Source organism: Arvicola amphibius, chromosome 14 (assembly GCF_903992535.2).
Source record: "Arvicola amphibius chromosome 14, mArvAmp1.2, whole genome shotgun sequence".
NCBI classification, from domain to species: Eukaryota; Metazoa; Chordata; class Mammalia; order Rodentia; family Cricetidae; genus Arvicola; species Arvicola amphibius.
The window spans coordinates 54,918,605-54,939,913 of NC_052060.1; positions in this window are offsets into that span (position 1 = coordinate 54,918,605).

Genomic DNA, 21,309 nt, shown 5'->3' on the forward strand with positions numbered 1-21,309 from the left:
GCTAACCTTCCCGCCTCTGCCTCCTCATCTGTGTGCCTCATCCTACACACACATTGATAAGTCCCGCCCTCCAGCATTACGCCTTATACTTTCTTTTTGTTTGTGTTCTTCTATCTCCTTCTTCTCCTTCCTTTAGGGCACTCACACTCCCAGTGGGCCATTTTTTAGTTACCTAACTTCCAGAGTGACTCCAAGTTAAATGCACATATTTAATGATTCAAAGCTAGGATTTTGCAAGAGAGAGAGAGAGAGAGAGAGAGAGAGAGAGAGAGAGAGAGAGAGAGAGAGAGAGAGAGAGAGAGAAATGTTTTATTTTATCTTCCTGGTCCTAGATAATCTTACTCAGCATATTTTTCAGCTCTATCCATTTATGTGCACATTTTATAATTTTGCATTTTTTTCCAGCTGAGTAAAATCCCATTCTATATTTGCATCACGTTTTTTATTATCCATCTATCATTTGTTAGCTTGATCCATTTTCTAGCTACTATACACAGTACAACAATGACCGCGTGTGTTTAAGTATCTCTGTAGAAGAGATAGAGTTTTCTGGGTACATGCCCATAGTGGTTTAGTAGGTCATGTGGTAGATGTATGTCTAGTCTTTGAGAAGCTTCTAGGCTGAGTGCCAAAATGACAGCACCAGCTTATACAGTTTATACCAGTTGCAACAGCAGTGCCTAAACGTCTCACTTTCTTCGGGACAATGCCAGCATTTGTTGTCATTTGTATTCTTGACGGGTTTAGATCAGGGTGAGACAGAATTATGAAGCAGTTTTAAGAAAGGCTTTCCTGATGGCTAAGGATGTGGAACCCTTCCCTTGTCTTTCACAATCATATTTATTTCTTCTTTCAGGAGTTTTCTGTTTGATCCCAAGGTCCCTTTTTAGATTGGGTTGTTTGTTCCCTTTGAGTTTTGTTCCAATTTTCTGAGTTGTTTCTATATTCAAGGTGTTAAGTATTTATCAGAGGTATAGCTGGCAAAGATTTTCTTCCTTTATCCATTATCAGGGTGTCCAAAATCATGGAACATGGAATCCAAGAATGTTTTAAAGGAAGATATAGGGGAGACATTGTGATTTTTTTAAAGATAGTTTTTATTTGCTTAATTTTTTCACTTTACATTCCAACCCCAGTTCCCTCTCTCTCCCCTTCTCCCACCTCTCCACCTCTACCCATCCCACCCCCATCAACTTCAAGTTAAGGCAGGACAAGCCCCTCCCTCCCGAATCCGGCTAGGCAAGGTTTCTCACGATAGTTAGTGGACTCCAAAATGCCAGTTCATGCTGAAAAAGCCTCTGGCAAAATCCAGCATTCCTTCATAATAAAGGTCTTGGAGAGACCAGGGATACAAGGAATGTGTCTAAACATAATAATAAGTAGTATATGACAAGTCAACAGACAACATCAAATTAAATGGACAGGAACTCAATGCAATTCCACTAAAATCAGGAACAAGACAAGGCTGTTCACTCTCTCCATATCTATTCAATAGGGTACTTGAAGTTCTAGCTAGAGCAATAAGACAACAAAAGTCTATGAAGGAGATTTGAATTGGAAAGGAAGAAGTCAAACTTTCTCTATTTGCAGATGATATGATAATATACATAAATGACCCAAAAATTCTACCAGAGAACTCCTACAACTGAAAAATACCTTTAGTAATCTGGCAGGATACAAGGTTAACTTAAAAAAATCAGTGGCCTTCCTGTATACAAATGATAAAAGGACTGAGAAAGAAATCGAAGAAACACCACCCTTTACAGTAACCACAAATAACAAAAATATCTTGGGGTAACTCTAATCAAACAAGTGAAAGACCTGTATAACAAGAACTTTAAGTCTTTGAAGAAAGAATTGAAGAAGATATCAGAAATGGGAAGATCTCCCATGCTTTTTGGTATGTTGGATCAACATATCAAAAATAGTAATCTTTAAAAAAGCAATCTACAGATTCAGTGCAATCTCCATCAAAATCCCAGCACAATTTTTCAGACCTCGAAAGTACTATATCCAACTTCAGGTGGAGAAACAAACAAACAAACTAAAAACAGGATAGTAAAAAAACAATCCTGTATAATAAAGGAACTTCCGGAGGTATCACCATCCCTGACTTCAAGCTCTACTATAGAGCTATAGTAATAAAAACAGCTTGGTATTAGCATAAAAACAGACATATGGATCAATGCAATCAAATTGAAGACTGTGATACTAATTAACTTACCTATGAACACCTGATTTTTGAAAAAGAAACCAAAACTGTACAGTGGAGAGAAAAAGCATCTTCAACAAATGGCGCAGGCATACTTTGATTTTGACATGTAGAAGAATGCAAATAGATCCAGATCTATCTCCATGCACAGTGTGATGCATTTGTATCAAGTAGCCTAAGCTCTCTGGCTCCAAGTAGTTCAAAGCAATGTTCTAATTGCAGCTGAAAATACTGAATGACTTGGATGTTTAGCCATACCAGGAGCTGTCAGAACTATTTGTCTATCTAGGAAAGTTAGCGGAAAGAAATGCCTTGCTTTTCCCTAACCTGGGATATTATACTTTGGTCCACAATAAAAATCCAGTCAGCTATTTTCACAGCTTATAAAGATTTTCACAAAGCAACTAACTACCTTTTGGGGTACAAGCATTTGCAGGCTCAAACACAAGAAGCATCGGATCTGCTATTTTTGCTTATTCCTGCTAGCTTTTCTTTTTTTCTTTTTTTTAAGTTAAAGGACATTTTATTTACTGACAGATTAAAACACCAAAACTCCCGGCAGTGCAAAGTGCACTACTGAAGCCATTACCAGGAACTGGTGTTAAACACAATGTTTAGGCAATGCTACGCATATTTTTGGCAAAGTGCTGTGCTGTCCATTCTGTATAAAACTGACCATTTGTGACCCAGATAGCATAAAATGTATAAGAACGGAAACACAGTTAGATAGTGGGTCAAGAAAACAAACTACCATTTAGGCATAGATTGATGTACAGTATATAAACCTAACCAAAATGTCCCCTTTCAGTTTTCAAGTGATGAGAGAAACTGTGCCCATAAACACATTACAAAGGCACACAACACAACCTGAAATGCTTCTTCAGAAGGCCAATGTGTGAGCAAAGAAAGCCACTTCTTAAAATAGCACACAATTAGTGACTAAACTTCAAAACAAAGCTACACACACACTTGATACCCCAAATGCACCTGCTAGCTTTTCAAACTTTCTGTTCTGACTTCTCAACCTCTGTGGTGACCTTCCCAGTGTCCCTTCACCAAATCTGGATTAATTCATTTACCAAAGTGTGTATTGAACATCATCTTGGTCTGTTCTCTTGTGCTGAAGTCTGTATATCCAGTCAGTTACCAATTCAACAACTTCAAATCCTGTTTAGCATGGATTAAGGATAAACAAATTGAAATACATCATGTCCAGAAAACACCACAAACTATTCTAGAGTACTTTCAGTTCTCTCATGGCAGGATTTTTACAAACTGTATAATGGTAACTGTAGAAAATTTTCTGCAAGTCTTTTTTAACAAACTGCTCAATAAATTCTTTTGTTTAACCAATTACAATATACTTGTACAACCCCTCTATATCTTCGAATTTAGGCCAACCCATGTGAGCATGCACAAAGTTGTTTCTGCCTTCCTGAAGCTTTGCTGGAATCCCCAGCTTGAAGAGGACTCCCTTCTTCTTTGTATGTATTACATTTTATTTCCAAATGTGTTTCTTAAGCATGCAGTGAATTATGCCATTGTCTTGCAATTCATTTGCAAGACTCATAAGGGGAGAGATTGTAGTCTACAGCAGAGTAGAAAATTTTTAATGAATATTCTAAAATTAATGCTTGCTATTTAACAATTCTTCATTAAAACTGAAACAAAGATTAATCAGATTGATCAAATTCCAACTAATATGTAAAAGATTTAAAAATCTCAATTCTCCCAAAATTGTTTGCATTTCATAGAAAATGTGCTGAGTACACCTGATGTTATGCTTTGAGTCCTTCTCTCCCTCCTTCTCTCCCTCCCTGTTCCCTACCTCCTTTCTGTCCACTTTTGCCTCTTGCTATAGAACCAGGTGGCCTTGAGCTTTAGAGTCTATTCTCTTGCCTTGGATTATCAAGTTTTGAGATTGCAGGTATTCTTTCTTTTAAATAAAATATTTTGTTTACACTTATTTATTTGTTTCCATGTTTGTGCGCACATGGGGATCAGAGGAAAACTTATAGGATTCTGCTTTCTCCTTCCACCCTATGGGTCTCAGAGATCAAACTCGGTCACCCTGCTTGGTATCAAGTCCTTTCCAGTCGTAGCTCTCCCAGCCCTGGCTTGTTTCATCCACTATTACTATTGACACCTACGTGTGCTTGGAGAAATAGTACCTCTTTGGTTACACAGTTTGAACTGAAGTTCATTTTTACAGGTTTGAATCTAGGGTTAGAACACAAGAGAGCAGTAGAGCTTTGGTGCAATAGCGCTTTATAAGTTATGATGACGGCCGTGATGAGATCAGCTATGAGCACAAGCCCTTCTCACAGTCAACAGGACTCACTGAGAACTGTCCCAGTTGCTGAGGCTAGAAGAGGAATCCACGCTGATGATGTGCACTTAGGGCGGGGTGTCTCAGAAATATTAAGCGATGGATTCTTTCCTTAATTCAGTATACCTGAAGCCTTCCAAGTGACCAGAGTTAATTACACAAACAGAAAGCATAAGATACAGAAGCAGAAAGAGTTAGAAGAGTGAGTTAAACGTGATCTCAAGAAAACAAGATTGGAAGCGTAAAGGTGAGGGCTCCAGACTAGTTTTCTGGCATTGCAGAGTTGTCCTATCAGGGAAGCTCCACCCACTGGCTACACTACTAAGTGTGGAGTAAGGAAAACTGTCATTTCAAGGCCACAATAAAATAATATAAATGTTGGAATAGGACTTTTCTTTTGGTTTCCTCAAAGCCTGAGCCTGCACACCAGAGTCAGGGACCTTCCTCATACCGCAGAGCTAGAAATGACACGAGAGGATACTGATGGAGAGAATTCTCTTTATTCACACCCTTTCAGGACAAAAACCCAACAAACATGAAGTGTACATGGGTTTTATCCCTTTCCACCTCTCAATGACTCAAGTTGGAAGAAACTGTTCTGTTTTATTTCCAGTAAGAAACCGAGGCACCAGGAAGTCTAGGGTGTCCCTTATTTTTGTTTTTGTTTCTTTGAGAAAGGGTCTCACTAGGTAGCTGAGGCTGGCCTGAAATTTGCTGTGTAGATGAGGCTAGCCTGGAATTGACAGGGATCTGCATGTAGTAGCCTCCTGATTACTTGGACTAAAGGTGTATGCCTCCAAGACTGGCCTAAGGGTCTCTAGTTTTAATTTTGCAGTCATTAATATAGAGATTTATACTCTTAACGGAAGTGAGAAGAGCACAGAGTGGCGATTTATTGCAAAGAGTTTTTGAAGCATTTTATTCTCTTGAAATCTAAAGATTCTTGACGAATAGAGGAGGTTATTGTAGTTGTGTTTCTGAGTAATTGAATCTCAAGTAGTATAACCTAATGCAAACATTCTGCCAAATGGAAGAAAAATTCAGCAACTATCTGGGGTCAGCTTCCTAAGATATAGTATCAGGCATACAATAAGCCCTTTTATAAATATTTGAGATTTTATTCAATCAATAAGGACTCTCTTGCTTCTTTCAATGACATTTCATTTTCTTCTAGTTGTAAAATCACATTTCTTTCCAAGCTCTTGAATTTTTCACCAGCTATCATAGGGAATAAAGGTGACATGCAGGTTAAACAATCATTTTTAAGAAAGCTGATTGGTCTACATCATCAGTGTCCTTCACTTTTCAAACACTGCTAATCATGAACCAAGGATGGCCATTCTCTATGACTGGTTTGTATTCTTAGTTTGAGAATATGTTATAATAACTAAAGATTTAAGTGAATAACATATTCATTTAATTTTCTTCAGTTGTGTGAATTTTGGTGATAGAAATATTGCAGAGAAAAAAAAATAGCCCAATCAGGAAAGTTCTTGCCTCACAAGTATGGGGACCTCAATTTCCCTCTCAAGTATCAAAGTAAAATATCAGGGTGTGGCTATGTAAGCTCACAGGAAATCCCAGACCTGGGACGTGTAGACAGGGCAGCCTCACCAAATCAGTGAGCTCCAAGTTTGGTGAAGTTTCCTGTCTCAAAAGAAGTAGCATAGTGTGGTGGCACACACACTTTTAATTCCAGCACTTAGGAAGCAGATATAGGTAGATCTCTGTGAGTTCAAAGCAAGCACAATGGTCAAAATGCCTTGTCTATATAGCAAGCTGAAGGCTATTCAGGGCTTCATTGAGATCTTGCCTAAAAAAAAAAAAAAAAAAAAAAAAAAAAAAAAAAAAAAAAAAAAAAAAAAAAAAAAAAAGAGGCCAAACAGTAACTAAAAATAACAAGATAGATATCTAACACATATGCACCTGCAGTCAGATACATTTACATTCACATGCATACATCTACATATGCATTCCAATGTATTCACCTATAGCTATCTATATACATATATATTCACACTGACAAGTATACTCACAAAAGAGCAAAATGGAATGTCAGCAAGGGTGTGATGTTTTAGAAATACTGTTCGTGACCAAAAGCATTCATAGGCTGTGCATATCATGAAAGAAACATTTTACTAATCCTGGGGCAGAACTGTGATCAGCATAACAAGGCTCCAACAACATCCAACAAGTGAATTAACTGGAGCTGTGGAAAGTCTTAATAAACTCTGGAGCTATAGCACTTGATCCACACTTCCTGTGATTGCAGATGTACGATATTGCCCTGCTGAGACAAGTCAGCCACCCACCCAGTGTATATTTGGTAATTACATAGGCCCTACATTGCAAATATTTAATCAGTAAGTTAACACTTCTAGGTTCAAGAAAAAAACCTACAATTTTTAAATGAAATGATCTTATATATCTGAAAAAAAGTCTGAACTCAAGGTCCATGTTAGAAAAAAGCAGATTTTAGTTGAATGTAACAAACTAATAATGAGTCATAATATAGCATGTATAACTAATTCATGCTTTTTCTGCTAAAAAAATGTAGTGTGATTAAAATATAAAAATCTTATATGAAATTCAAAATTGCCATATAAAAGTAGATAACCCATGATGATTTCTCAGTGAAATTGGAAAATTGTAATTATAGATAGTGATGAGACACGATTTTCCCCAATCTCCCTGAAAATACATTTTAATGTCATGGTAATTTGTTTAGTTTCACATTCTCATGTTTTATACCACTCTAATATTATAAAATGAAAAGATAAACCACTCTGTCACTCATAATCACACATGATTAGCAAACAGACATTATTTGACATGACACTTCAAAAATTCTTTCTTTCTGTTAAATGCTTTCTTTAGTACAAAGGAAAGACAAACATTTTCTTCATTAGAGGTCTCTCTCAGAGGAAAGTGAAAAGGGGAGATTGATAAGAAATTCACACTAGATAAAGAGCATGTTAAGATACATAAAAGCAAAATTAGTGAGCCAGAGTATACCTAGAGAATCTGAAAACTCTGCCATGGTCCCATTGAGAAAGGGGCTATATGCTGTTCCTCCCCTAGGTATCACTTCAGAACGGGAAGAACTGGGATAGAGGCTCTACTTAGCTTGTTATTTAAGTACACGCAAGAGATGACTTCACTTTTCATAGTCATAGTGAGCAATTTGCTTGTGCTAATCCTTATCTACACACCAAATGTTGCCTGAGATGCACAGATGAAACTCCACACATGCAGCAAGTTTGCTATGTAATGCATTTAATCCATACTATAGCAAGAGCATAATGAATTAGACAAGCTGCGTGCAGTTTCGAAGATTCCTTGAATAACCTCTTTTTCAACACCTGAGTCCTAAAGTGGAAGGGAGATGGCAGTTTAAAATACTCACTTTACTATTAATATTTGTTCTCATATTTAGGTATGAATTTTCTGAAGAGAAATTGGCATCTTGATACTAAAACTCAAAATTATAATAGAATTTCTAATAGTCAAAGCTTTCTACCTCAAGGTACTATTTGACCATCATAAGCAAACGTCCATATGTCTGTAGTTTATAATCAAGCTGTATTGTATGTGTGTAATGTCAGAAAGAAATTTTATTATTCTATAGAATTAATAAATGCTCGCAAACTGTCCATCTCCTGTAATTAGATTGGTGGCTCCTGAATTGTCATCAGAGAGCCTTTATCCAGTAACTGATAGAAGCAGATGCGATATCCACAGCCAGTCACTGGGCTGAGCTCTGGGAGTTCTTGTAAAGGGGGGGGGGGGAGGGAGGGGAGGGGCAGGGTGTGGCGGTGTCAAGGTCATGATGGAGGAACTCACAGAGACAGCTGGTCTGAGCTCCTGAGAGCTCACGAGAGCTCACAGACTCTGGATCAACAGCTAGGGAACCTGCATGGAACCAACCAATGTGCTCTCTCTCTTTCTCTCTCTCTCGCGCTCTCTCTCTCTCTCTCGCTCTCTCTCGCACACACACACACACACACACACACACACACACACACACACAGTTGTGTAGCTTGGTTTGTTTATGGAACCTCTAGAAGTGGGATCAGAACTTGGACCTTCTGCTTGAGCTGGCTTTTGGGAATCTATTTCCAATCTTGAATTGCTTCATCCAGTCTTGATGCAGGGGGAGAAGCTTGGTCCTGCCTCAACTTCTCATGCTATGGTTTGTTGATGCCCATGGGAGGCTTGCCCCTTTCTCAATGGAGAAGGAGAAGTGGATTGGGGGGTAGAGGGGAGGTGGGGTGAGAGTGAGAGGAGGGGAGGGAGGAGAAACTGCAGTTGGGATATAAAATAAATGAAAATATTAAATTAATAAAAAAGAAAAAATGTTTTAAAAAAACCCATCTTATATGGGTAGTTGCAGGGAGAAGTTTAGCCTGGCTGAGAACCAATTTGATTTCAAACTCTTAAATCTGATTAAGAAGTCAGATGTGAGAAGGAAAGAACGAAGAGGCCAAGAGGCCAGTAATCTGTGTAAGGGGATCTTCCAGTATCTTCTGCTATGAACAGCCAGTGTTATAACACAGAATCCCAGTTGAAGAACTGCCTCCTTCAGACTAGCCTGTGGCCATGTCTGTGTAGAATTTTCTTGAGAGATATAGCAGAACCCAGCCCACAACACAGAGTGTCATGCCTGGGCAGGTATCTTGGGCTGTATAAGTAGCTGAATGCGAGTCTGGGAACAAGCCAACAAGCAGCTTTCCTTAATAGTTCCTGCTTGACTTTCTGCCCTGTGATGGACTGTGATCAGGATGGAGAAGCCAAAACAATCCTATCCTTGTTTTGATCAGAGTGTTTGATTATAGCAACAGAAACCAGACCAGAACAGGTCAACATGCTTTATATGGAAGGAAACATTACCATGGAGAAACGTGTCTTCATTTCTTTTGTATGTGTGATTGTGTTCATATGTTTATATCTGTGTGCACAAGCCAGGGGAGGCGAGAGGTCAGTGTCAGCCGTCTTTCTCAATAACACTACATGTTATTTTTGAGACAGGGCTTTTCACTGAACTTGGAGCTCACATAGCTAATCCAGATGACCAGCAAGCCCAAGGGATCTTCCCGTCTTCACCTCCTTGGTGCTGGAACTAGGTGTGCATCACTGTACTTGAATTCCATGTTGGCACTGTGGTCAAACTCAGCTCCCCATGCTTGTGTGGCAGGCACATTGCTGATTAATGACTGAGTATCCTTCCAAGTCCAAAACAGTGTTTCATTCCTGTAAAAACTACCGCTATAATTTTATATATAAAAAAACCTGATAATCATTTAATCTGAAACCAGTTATGTTTTGAATAGCTATATTCCAGGGTTCAGTCTCACTAAGAATAAACACAATTCAAAACTCAGTTCATTAATTTGAACTGAGGGCTAACTCGGTGCTGGTGATACAAAACAAAACTTGTGTTTTCTGGTTTTAAGGTATGTTCAAACCCAAGGGGACAGACTTCAACAAAACCTGTGGTGTAGTTAATTGTCATACCTGAAATACATATATCATGAAAGTGAGCTTCAGCGGGGTAATTGTTGTGCCAGAATGGCAAATCCTGGGACTCCTGAAAGAGCAACTCCCCTGAGGCAAGCCTAGAAGGGCAGTAAAAATTTATCAATTGGACGAATTTTAGAAAGGCATATCTGGGAAGTAGAAACAAAATATATGAGAGTCTCTGTTGGAGGAGTGATGTGAGGCTTAGGAGAGGTTCAGGTCAGGCTGCCCAGGGAGGTTCTTGCCAGTGCTGGTTCTAATGATGCTAATTTGTCTCTGAGTGGGAAGTGATAATGACAGACAGCATATTTTACGGCAATGCCAATGAAGGCTCCATTCTAAAGTGCCCTATAGCTTACAATCCTACTTTATAGTTCATCTGTGTCTGACATTGGACATACCTGCTTTGTGATGGGAAAGATCTTCACAGAAGATAGAAGCTTTATACTATGAAAATATTTCCCTTTGTTTAGACACTCACATATGATAAATTACAAACTAAAACAAGAAGGAATGTGTTCATAGTTAGCATATAAAAACTAGGCACTACAGGCTCTGAATATCCCTGGATTCTCTCTCATGGGTTCAATCAATGGAAAAAATACACCTGAACTGATATAGAGAATCATTTTTCTGGTTACTATTCCTTGATCAAGACAATAGGACAACATTGTACTAGGCACCAGAAACAATCTAAAGAAGATTTAAAGGAAGGATGGATTTTCATAGAGCACGTACACAGATGACATAAAGGCTTTGAGTATCTATAAATGCTCTTGCGTTCAGGGAGACCTTGAACTCTACAGATTCAATGCGTGGTTCACAATTCTAACAGGTTTTCCCAAAGCAAAGTACTTTATGTGTCTGAGTGTGTTTGTGTATGCGAGCATGCAGGAGGGGTGGGGTGAATGGCCAATTTTGAGTGTGTTCCACAATAAGTCTCCATCTTACTGAGGCAGTCTTTCACTGTACCTGGCAACTTGTTGAACCAGTTAGACCCGCTAGCCAGTGAGCAAGGCAGAAACTTGATCAAGTAGGCAGAGTCCTCTAACTCTGCGTTTTCGTTGCCCTTTTCTATGTAAATGAGACCATACAAGGATTCACTTAAAAACAACAAACAAGACAGAAGGAACCAACCGTAGAAATTGTGTTACATTTCCACACAATTGTTTACACAGGTTCATAGCTTTTACCTAAGTAAATTATGGAGTCATGCGATCAATCACGAAATAAAGTGAACCACTGATTTACTATAAAATAGTGAGTATTTAGTATGTGATAAGCATGATTCTGGGTAGTGGAGACGGGCTAATTAATAAAGGACGGAATTCCTCCACAGGTTTCCATTCTGGTAAACCAGCCTCCCAAAGCCAAATGCTTGTACAAATGGTGTAGAGTGTCAAAGAACAGGGGCATGGAAAAAATAAAGTTGAAGGGGTAAATAAGAAAGCCTGAAGGTTTACAGTCTCAGATTAGGTGACCGTGGCAACCTCATGGGGTATTGTTTGAGCAGATATAAAAGAGACTATAGATTGAGTCACGTGTAGATGGGGGGCAGCAAAGAGAAGGTGATATGGGAGATACAACAGGGTAGCTGTTGACTGGCTCAGAGAATCTATCAGGGAAGACTTGTTAATGATTGATTCTATCATAGCACAGAGGCAGTAGAATGTGAGTAATAAAAACAGGCTTACAGCTGGGCGGTGGTGGCACACGCCTTTAATCCCAGGACTTGGGAGGCAGAGGCAGGCAGATCTCTGTGAGTTCAAGACCAGCCTGGTCTACAAGAGCTAGCTCCAGGACAGGCTCTAAAGCTGCAGAGAAACCCTGTCTTGAAAAACCAAAAAAAAAAAAAAAGAAAAAGAAAAAAGCTTACAGTTACCTTGGCTTTCTTATTTCTAGGCTTAAGGTTTTTGTTTGTTTGTTTGCTTGCTTATTTTTAATTCTGGCCCCACTGCCTCCCAGAGCTGTGCATATGTGGACAAATTATCCAGAGAATGTGGAAATAGGAAGGTATAAGAATAAAGTCAGGTTCAACGTGTGTGCGTGCTTGTGTGTGTGTGCGTGCTTGCATGTATGTGAGCACGTGTATGTACACACACACGTGCGCACACACTCACTTATTTTAAGAAAGGATGAAGATAATTAGTATTCCCAGCACTTGTGGTAGTGCTTTGCTGGGTTCTGATTACTAGGGCAAAGGGACAACAGTGATTAGGTCACGTTGGTGGAGATTTATCTTCAGACATACCAAGAGCCAGGCAACAGCCAGGGTGAGATGAGGCCAGATGGCAGAGAACTTTAAATGTCACTAAAACATTTGAGCTTTCTTTTGGCATCGAGACACTACTGACAATTTGTAGAAAGAGGAGTGATATGGAAAAACAAAATGCATATGTGGGCATTTTTTTTCTTAATTTTAGGAAGAAAATCTGTCAGAGTGAAAAAGAAGTAGAGAGAAAAGAGAGAGAATCATTCAAAGAACATCTAGAGTAGTCCAAAGGAGAGAGGAAAATCCACGGGTCTGCATTTGGCTAAATTGATTAAGCTACATTAAATTAATTTCAAACAAATTCCTTCCTTCCTGTCTTTCTTTTTCTTCTTCCTCCCTTCTTTCCTCCCTTCCTCCTTTTCCCTCCTCCCCCCTCTCTCCCCCTTCTCTCCCTCTCTCTCTCCTTCTTTCTGGCAAAGTCATCCTAGCCATCCTATATTTGGGAATTTGGTTATTTCCAGGGACCTCAGGTAGGACACATGCATGATAGAAACTCCTTTTTGGAATCTGTGACTGTGTGCTGCTTTAGATTTCAGATGTTAACTGTCTCAGTGTGACAGATTACAAGTGCTGTCTTGGAACCTATAAGGAAACACCAGTGCCCATGCTATGCAACGTATATTTTAGAAAATGATCTTTGCTCCTCTACTGAAACAGCTACAGCTAACATTTTTTGGATTCTGAAATGTCCTCATCTCTCTCTATCTGGCTGCTATAGTAGCAACATTAAGAATGCACTAGAACATCTGGCTGGTAATTCCTAGTGTGACTTTAAGAAATATACAGCAACTTATGAAGTGAAGTTGGTCCCCTGGAAAACATTGCAGAGGTAGAAAAAGAAGTCACCAGTAAAGGCTGCACCCAAATGCCATGCTTCACCTCACAGAGCAATGCATTGCCTGCCTTGCCAATAGCTTACAACAGAAGAAAACCCCGAGACATCCCATAGTTATAGACAAGAAGTAGTCTTCCCGGCTGTCCCTGCTTATCTCTTGGTACACAAATAATTGAATAAGATTTAGTTTATCTGAGGAAAACGGGAATTTAAATTTTCTTTACATATTCTGCATAATTAAAAAAACCTTTAGTTTGGATAGGCAATTATTCTTTCATATCCAAGGTTATTTTAAAGACAAAGACCTTGAGTCAGTTCATGGTAATGGATCCAGTTCCACTTGGAAATGGATAGCTGCTTCTTCTTCTTCTTCTTCTTCTTCTTCTTCTTCTTCTTCTTCTTCTTCTTCTTCTTCTTCTTCTTCTTCTTCTTCTTCTTCCTCTTCTCAGTCATCAACTAATTCAGAATACCAGAAGTCACTTCATCCTGGGACTAGATCCAAATGGTAGGATAAAGAAGAAGGTCCACTGACTTTTCTAATTTCTATACTGGTGGAGTGTTAAGTTTGTTTGCTTTGCATGGGACACTATAATTTGTAAAGAACAAGAAATAGATAATGTGGCAGAAAAAAAGAACAGGACAGATGATAGTAAAATAAATGAATGACAGATAGACCTTCAGACAGAGGCCAGCGTATAATATATAGATAGAAGTCAAGTAAGAAAGTTAGGGATAGTGACCAGAGAGTATTCTTGCTGCTTTGGTCTACATGGCATTTTAAGGTTTTTGCTTATCACATTGAAGAATTGAATGCCTGTCTTCTTACAATTAGTGACCAATACATGCCATCAAGTTTAAGTGATCTTGGGCAACATAAATCATTCTTTACATGCTTTGGAGAAGATTCAGAACATGGATAAATTGATGGGTGAGAACACTTTATTTTGTGAGTTATCTGTAAATAAGTAGGAGGATACACATCCAAGGAACCTCTACGATAAATAATTAATTGCTCTTATAAAAGTTTCCTCACCCAAAGTAATTTTGAGCGTGTCCATTATGACCTCATTGGAAGAGCTACAGCTCTCCAGGTCAGAAGAACACCACATCAAGATGCCTGAAAGAGATTTCTATGAGCCAGGTTACACTTTGGTCGACTCCAGCCATTCCTGGAGTTGGTGCGGTCAATGGAATTGTCCTTAGGATGACAGCCAGGGAGCTTGCCTAGGCCAAGATAAATGCATTAGGAAGCCAAAGAGGAACGCAGCTCAGTGGGCAGTGAAAATCAATGCGAGCAAATTGGCCCCTCTTTGCCTCGCTGCCTTGTCCTGTCCATTAAGCCCTATTTGCTGGTTCATGGTTGCTCACTTCATTTACTTTCTAATCCCTTTTTGCCAGCTTGGCGCGTCTCCAGGTTAGTGCACTCCTGTTAATTGCCGTTGCCTGCTACTGCCTGACTGTCACACGGCCTTATCACCTCATTACAGGGATTGGACATGAAATTCTACACGTGAAGCTCAGTGTGAGGCTGGGTTTATTTAGGATTGGGACTTAAATCAGACATGATCTCACAGCTTCTTGGAAATGGAGAGTTTTCCATGTCCTCATACCTCCAAAGAAGCCGACTGACTGTGTTCATTTGACTTTCATGCTGTTTAGCTGCTGCTGCTGCAGTCTCTGTACTGCTGTAGGCCAGAAAGGTGGATGAGTCAAATACGCCTTGGTGGAAAGAGGCCTTTACAAATTGTCTTCTGATACAGAATCCAGCAGGCCCCTCCTAGGTATAGAACTGATTTTATAATTTGGTAACTGACCTCCGTCACTCTGTGTGTTCAATTATTATTATTATTTAGATTAGTAGACATGTGGAAAACAGATATATAATAAACTATAGACTTAATTCTCAGGACTGGGGATATAGCTTAGTTTGTAAGGTGCTTGCCTTGTGTACGTGAAGACCAAGTAGTTCAGTCCCTCAGAATACACACACATACACACACACACACACACACACACACACACACAAAGCAGAAAAAGTAAACCCCAAACCTGGATGGGGTAGCAAGCACTTGTAATCTTAGCTTGACTTGTGGAGAATGGTTTGAGGAGAGGAAAGAGACAGCCTTGTTCCTGGGTTTACTAGCAAAGCCAGCCTAGCCTACAGATCCATGAGGGATCCTGTCTCAAACACAAAGATGGGTAATGCCTGAAGAATGACACCCAAGATTTTCCTCTTGTCTGTAGCGTATTTAATAAAAACCCAGAGACAGATATTGAGGTTCTACTTGAAGGTCAGAAAAGTAAAACAGTCAGCCACTGGTTCTTCCCTCAACCTCAGTCCAGAATGGTGATCCTGTCTCCAGGAATCCTCAGAATGAAACGGACCATGAGCTGTCTCCTCCCATTTTATATTCCTCTCTAGTGCTGGGATTAAAGGTGTGCAGCACTGGGATTAAAGACATGCACCACCCTGTCTCTAGGAAAAACTAGGGTGGCTACTGGGATTAAAGCCTTACAGACCACTGCCTGGTCTGTAAGGTTGGCCAGGGTGGCTGTTCTGTTTTTCTAACCTTCAGGCAGATGAAACAGAACTACACTTGTCTCAACATGCAGGCAGATACATGTGTCCGCCCCCCCCCATCCTCTTCTGTTCCCATCAAATATCCAAGTGATGACTTCTAAATCTTTTTTTTAACACGACAGAATTTACTGAGCAGCTTCCAAAAGCCAACACATTCTGAAAACAACTCTAAATTCTATTATTTAAATATTTTTTGTAATGGAGATGACAGTTAGAGGTTGATGAGTAAGCCCCACAGATACATCAGCAATCTGACTCCAAGCTCTTAGTTTGAAATAAACAACCCACTTCTTCACACTTCTTTCCTCTTCTTCACAATAAATCATCTTGTGGTAAACTAAAGGAAAATCACATGTTGAGCTTCAAAAAAAATGGTTCTATATGTGGAAAGAGTAAAAACCATACACACACTTCAACCCAATACTAGCTCATCTTTACTTAATAATACAAAATAGAAAAAAAATCTGCTGTTTTAAGAGTACTTTTGTTCTTCCCTCCCTCTTCCATTTCTCCATTCTTCCTATTCTTCCCTGCATCTATCTATCTATCTATCTATCTATCTATCTATCTATCTATCTATTATCTATCTATCTATCTATCTATCTATCTATCTATCTATCTATCTATCTATCTTCTTCTATGTATGTATGTATCTATCTACCTATCTATGTATCTATCTATGCATGCATGTATGTATGTATGTATGTATGTATGTATGTATGTATGTATGTATCTATCTATCTATCTATCTATCTATCTATCTATCTATCTATCTTTCGAGAGATAGAGGCAAGTTTTCCCACTGTAAACCTGGATGCCCTGGACCTTGCTCTATAGACCAGGTTTGTTACTTAAGGCCACACATAAAAACACCTGCTTATTTTTAACAACCTTCTTCACACATCTGGAATCTTTGTGGGTCCTGTTCCTTTCTTCTTTGCCATATTCATGCATTTATGGGAGCGTGTAGTTATGACTACACACTTGAAGGCTGTGAGCTGGAACAAACTGTCTACTTACATCCAAAATGACCTCCTGTGATCGTGAGTATTTATCTCTTTGCTCAACAAATTTTGGATTAAACAACTCCTGAGGCTCACTTCTCCTGTGGGATTTCTTGTTGAATTTCACATAGTTTTTTTTTTTTTTTTTTTATAGATCTTGTGTGTATAATTTTGGAACTAGTAATTTATTATTTTCTAAGTTTCAGTTGTGTTCCTCACCCCATAAGCCAAAGTTGAAGGTCAGAGGGCTGTTTTTCTAAAATGCTCAAATTTGACAAAAAAAATTTTTTTTGGCTGTTTTTAGAATGGTTTTTATCTGAACACAACCCAACGAAGGTTCTAATGAAGGACACACTGCAATGCCATCATCCCAGACAGCTTGCTTTCCCATACTTTGCTGATTAAAGGTTTATGCCAATGATAACTTTCTATTCAGTCCAAGTGCATACACAATGTTTAAACTAAATCAGGTTTTCAACAAGGAAGAGGCTAATTTTGTTTGTTGTACCATCAACTCTAAAATACAGTTTTCCTATTAAATCCAAAGAAAAGTTTGATTTCTATTTCTGAATTGAACCTTAGATTCTGAATGGAAATTTTAATTTAAATGGAAAATTGAAACCTCAGATTCTGAATAAGTGATTTTATACTGTTTTAAATAAAAAATAATTTAGTTAAGTGAGCAACTACCAAACTGTGGTTTTAATATACAAGAATATGCATTTTTAAATTGCACAGGAAGATACACAGACATGGCTTAAGTCTTTTAAATATTGTATTTACAAGCAAGATGCTTACAATTATAATCCTTGCGGGCAAGATGGTCCTTTGAGGCATGTGTGAGAAATTAATTATGAAAAGTAGATAGAACCTCTTAGGAAAAATATTATCGGTGGTGTTTTTCAATTTTGCAGCACGTTAAAATGAAAATAATATCAGTGGGCTTGATTTCAGAATCATTTCCAAATTAATGTGTTTTTTTAAAAAAGTTTGTAGTTTGAGACATCTATTAAAGAACACTTATTGTTTTTAAAATTCTATTTCAGGTGATTCAGCATGGGAAATATTAGGGAGGCACAAAGGAAAGCAATCGCCCGAGTGTACGCATCATGTACATGTACCATAGACTGCTTCCTGGGTTTCACTTAGGTGACAATAAATTCAAGTACCGGGATCTTCTGTAAAGCCGAGTTTTAAATGATTTTGATACAATCAGATGTGAATATTTCACAGACTGCATTGCTTCATTTAACTGCAGTTCCAGTGTCAGAATTACAGATTTGCCAAAGAAAAAGACATTCAAACTTAAGGGATGACCAACTTTCCACCCATGGGAAGTTTGGGAAATAACAGAACCCCTATGCTGCCATCAAGAAAAGCCTCTTCCCACAGAAAAACAGGGGGAAAGGCAATGGAGATACAAAGTGACACTTTCCAAAATTTCTTCTTCCTCCTTTTAACTTTAAGGTTAACAAAATCAAGGATTCTAAACACGCCATTGTAACTTTTATAAATGTGCTCATGAATACATTTACAGCTTTAATTACAACATACATAACACATAAACAAGTTGCCAAATAGATTTTTGAGTTCAGTAAATCCAAGAATTAAAATAAAGCTCAGAGCTGCTCATAATAATTAATTTAGTTGAATTCATATCTTTTTCACAGTGGAATCAAGTAAGGCACCCTTAGATTTACTGAAATTAATCGTTCAACAATTATTCATTGTATTTAGTGAATTTAGGAATGTGTATAAGAAAGGAACCTTTTATTTAATTCAGTAGGCACCAGCAAGTTGGATTAATGAACTGTGGTATTTTGTGACATTTTATTAATATGCCTTTCCACCCTCTCTGTCCTTATATAGTTTTGTATGCTTAGCAGTTTTCTGCCAAGTTATGATCAACTGGTGACTAATTTCCCCTATCATCTATTTCTTAGGGAATGCAAAAATGCCTTTGTGTCATAACCGACAATGGTCTTTGGTATCTTTTTAAACAATGCTTCATGCCAAACATTACTGGATTGAAAAGCAGGGCACTTTAGTGAAATTAGTGAAATGTTTTGCATTGTTGTGAAACAGTAGCTGAAGTGACACTAAAAACTAGAACTACACCACACACACACACATACACACACACACATACACACACACATACACACACACACACATACACACACACATACACACACACACATACACACACATACACACACACACACACACACACACACACACACACACATACTAAAAGTAAGGGAAAAGAAAAGGGATGAGGAAAACTCCCCCACACTGAGGCCCTGTCCTTGACAATGTTGTGTTGAAAAAGTAACTTTATCTTGTCAGCATAACTAATAGTTCGAATTGGAAAGTTTTCTGGTCACAACTTGAGCAATGCGCATCTAAGTTTTATTAGGAATGGTTAAGAGCTACTTAAAATTTCATGAGCTTCCATACCTGTATTATGTGTAGCTGCTCCACTTTCAGATTTAGCTAGAGCAGAATCCAGTGCATAGCTTGCTCTTGTCTTTCTTCAGGTTGTTTCACATCTGCTGGGTCTCGGGCTGGTATTGCTTTACATTTACATTGTACAGACACCCAAGAGCTGTTGACTGCTTGCTCAAGTCATTGCAGCCGTATGGAAGAAGCACTTTAAACTTTTTTCTTCATTTTTAATTTTTTTAATGAAAATAAGTATTCATTGTTGAGAAAGCTAATGTACAAGAATAATTTGACACTTTTTTATGAAACATGAAAGCTTTGCCTCCATTCCACAGCACAGCTGAAAGCATGAGGTGAAGAGGTAGATTTAGATGATATAATGCAAAGGGGCTGATCTTTATCCATGAAGGCCAATCCAACTTTGCATAGGCTGAAATCTATGTAAATATACCTTCTAAGACCCTACAGGTAGCACCTTGGTTCTTGCTTTTCAACCCTAGGCCTCTATCAGCTGTTAAGTATCCTGACATTCAGTCTCTGTGTTCAGTTCAAACGAGTTGTTTAAATGTCTGTGAATGACAGCAGAATAAAATGCAGGAAGAAGGAAACTGGACTTTGTAGACTTTGCCCTAGTGGTCCTATCCAGGTAAAACTCTATTCCATTATAGACACGAGCAAAATTAAAACTCGGAGCTTAAGATGAATAACATCACATAAGCAACATTTTCACACAAGTCATTTCCCAGGTATAGGTTCCCACAGCTCTTGTATGAAAGTTTTTGGTTTTTTGAGACAGGGTTTCCTTGTAGTTTCTAGAGCCTGTCCTGGAACTAGCTCTTTTAGACCAGGCTGGCCTCAAACTCAGAGATCCGCCTGCCTCTGCCTCTGCCTCCCGACTGCTGGGATTAAAGGCGTGTGCCACCACCGCCTGGCTGTACGAAAGCTTTTGTAAATTGCAAGCTGTCTGAACAAACACCTATTGAATGCTGTTAGTGAACACAAGTGAGGTGCGTGGTGCTAGGCAGACCGACTTTCTCAGAGGGCAATGACAGATAGATTGTGGGAAATTATCTTTGTATTACGATTCTTACATGAATTTGAGTCCTGTTCTGTGTAGTTTTACTATTCTATAATGCTATGTTGGAAAGTTTAATGCTTCTTAAAGCAGAAGTCAGAGTTTTTATTCCTCCTAGCCTTTATTTTTTGTAGCAATACTTACTGATTACAAATCTGGTATTTGATTACTCTTTGGTTGACTAAATCATTCAATAAATACCTGAAGCTGGGTTATATGACAGACATGCTGGAAAAAGTGGGAAGGAACATGAGGTTTGTTCTTGAGACTGCATGCATTTTGCACGTACATGGGTATATGTGTATAATGTGCTTGTATGCATCTGTTTGGCTTGTGGAGATCCAAACTCTGGTTTTCATTCTTATAGAGTTAGTGCTTTTTTCACCCACTGAACCATCTCTTCATCTCTAGATTTCATAATATTAACTGAGGTAGACATGAGGAGAAGTATTTGCTGGGCTCTATATGTTAAGCATGATGGTGGGAGGAGCTAAGTTTAATCATTTTAGAGTAAGAAAATGAACAGTTACTAAACTACTCATCAATTTTGCAACTAATCACCTCAAGAGGGCATGTTCTTGTGTGTGTGTGTGTGTGTGTGTGTGTGTGCTCACGCTCATGTTCTCATGTGTGTGGAGGCCAGATGTCTAGATATCAGCCTAGGGTGTCTCATGCTTTCAAGTCAGGAGCTCTCTCAGGCCTAGAGCTGGGTCTTTCAGCTAGGCTGGCTGATAAGAGAAACACAGGAAGTGTTTGGATCATAACAGTGTGCTGTCCCACACAGCTTTAACATGGGTGTTTTTCAGGATTGATCTCAGGCACTCATGTTGGCAAGGGAATTTTATTTTATCATTTACTGAACTATCTCCCTCGCCTCACCCACAGTTTGAATGTTCTTAATCCCCCATTAGCTAGGATGAGATCCCTTTCCAGAATATTTTGCTGAATAGGTTATGTACAGATTTTAAGATACAGAAGCAGACATTGGTGAGAGCTGCATGAATTTAGAAATAGAAGGTGCTGGAAATGTGGATTTGGA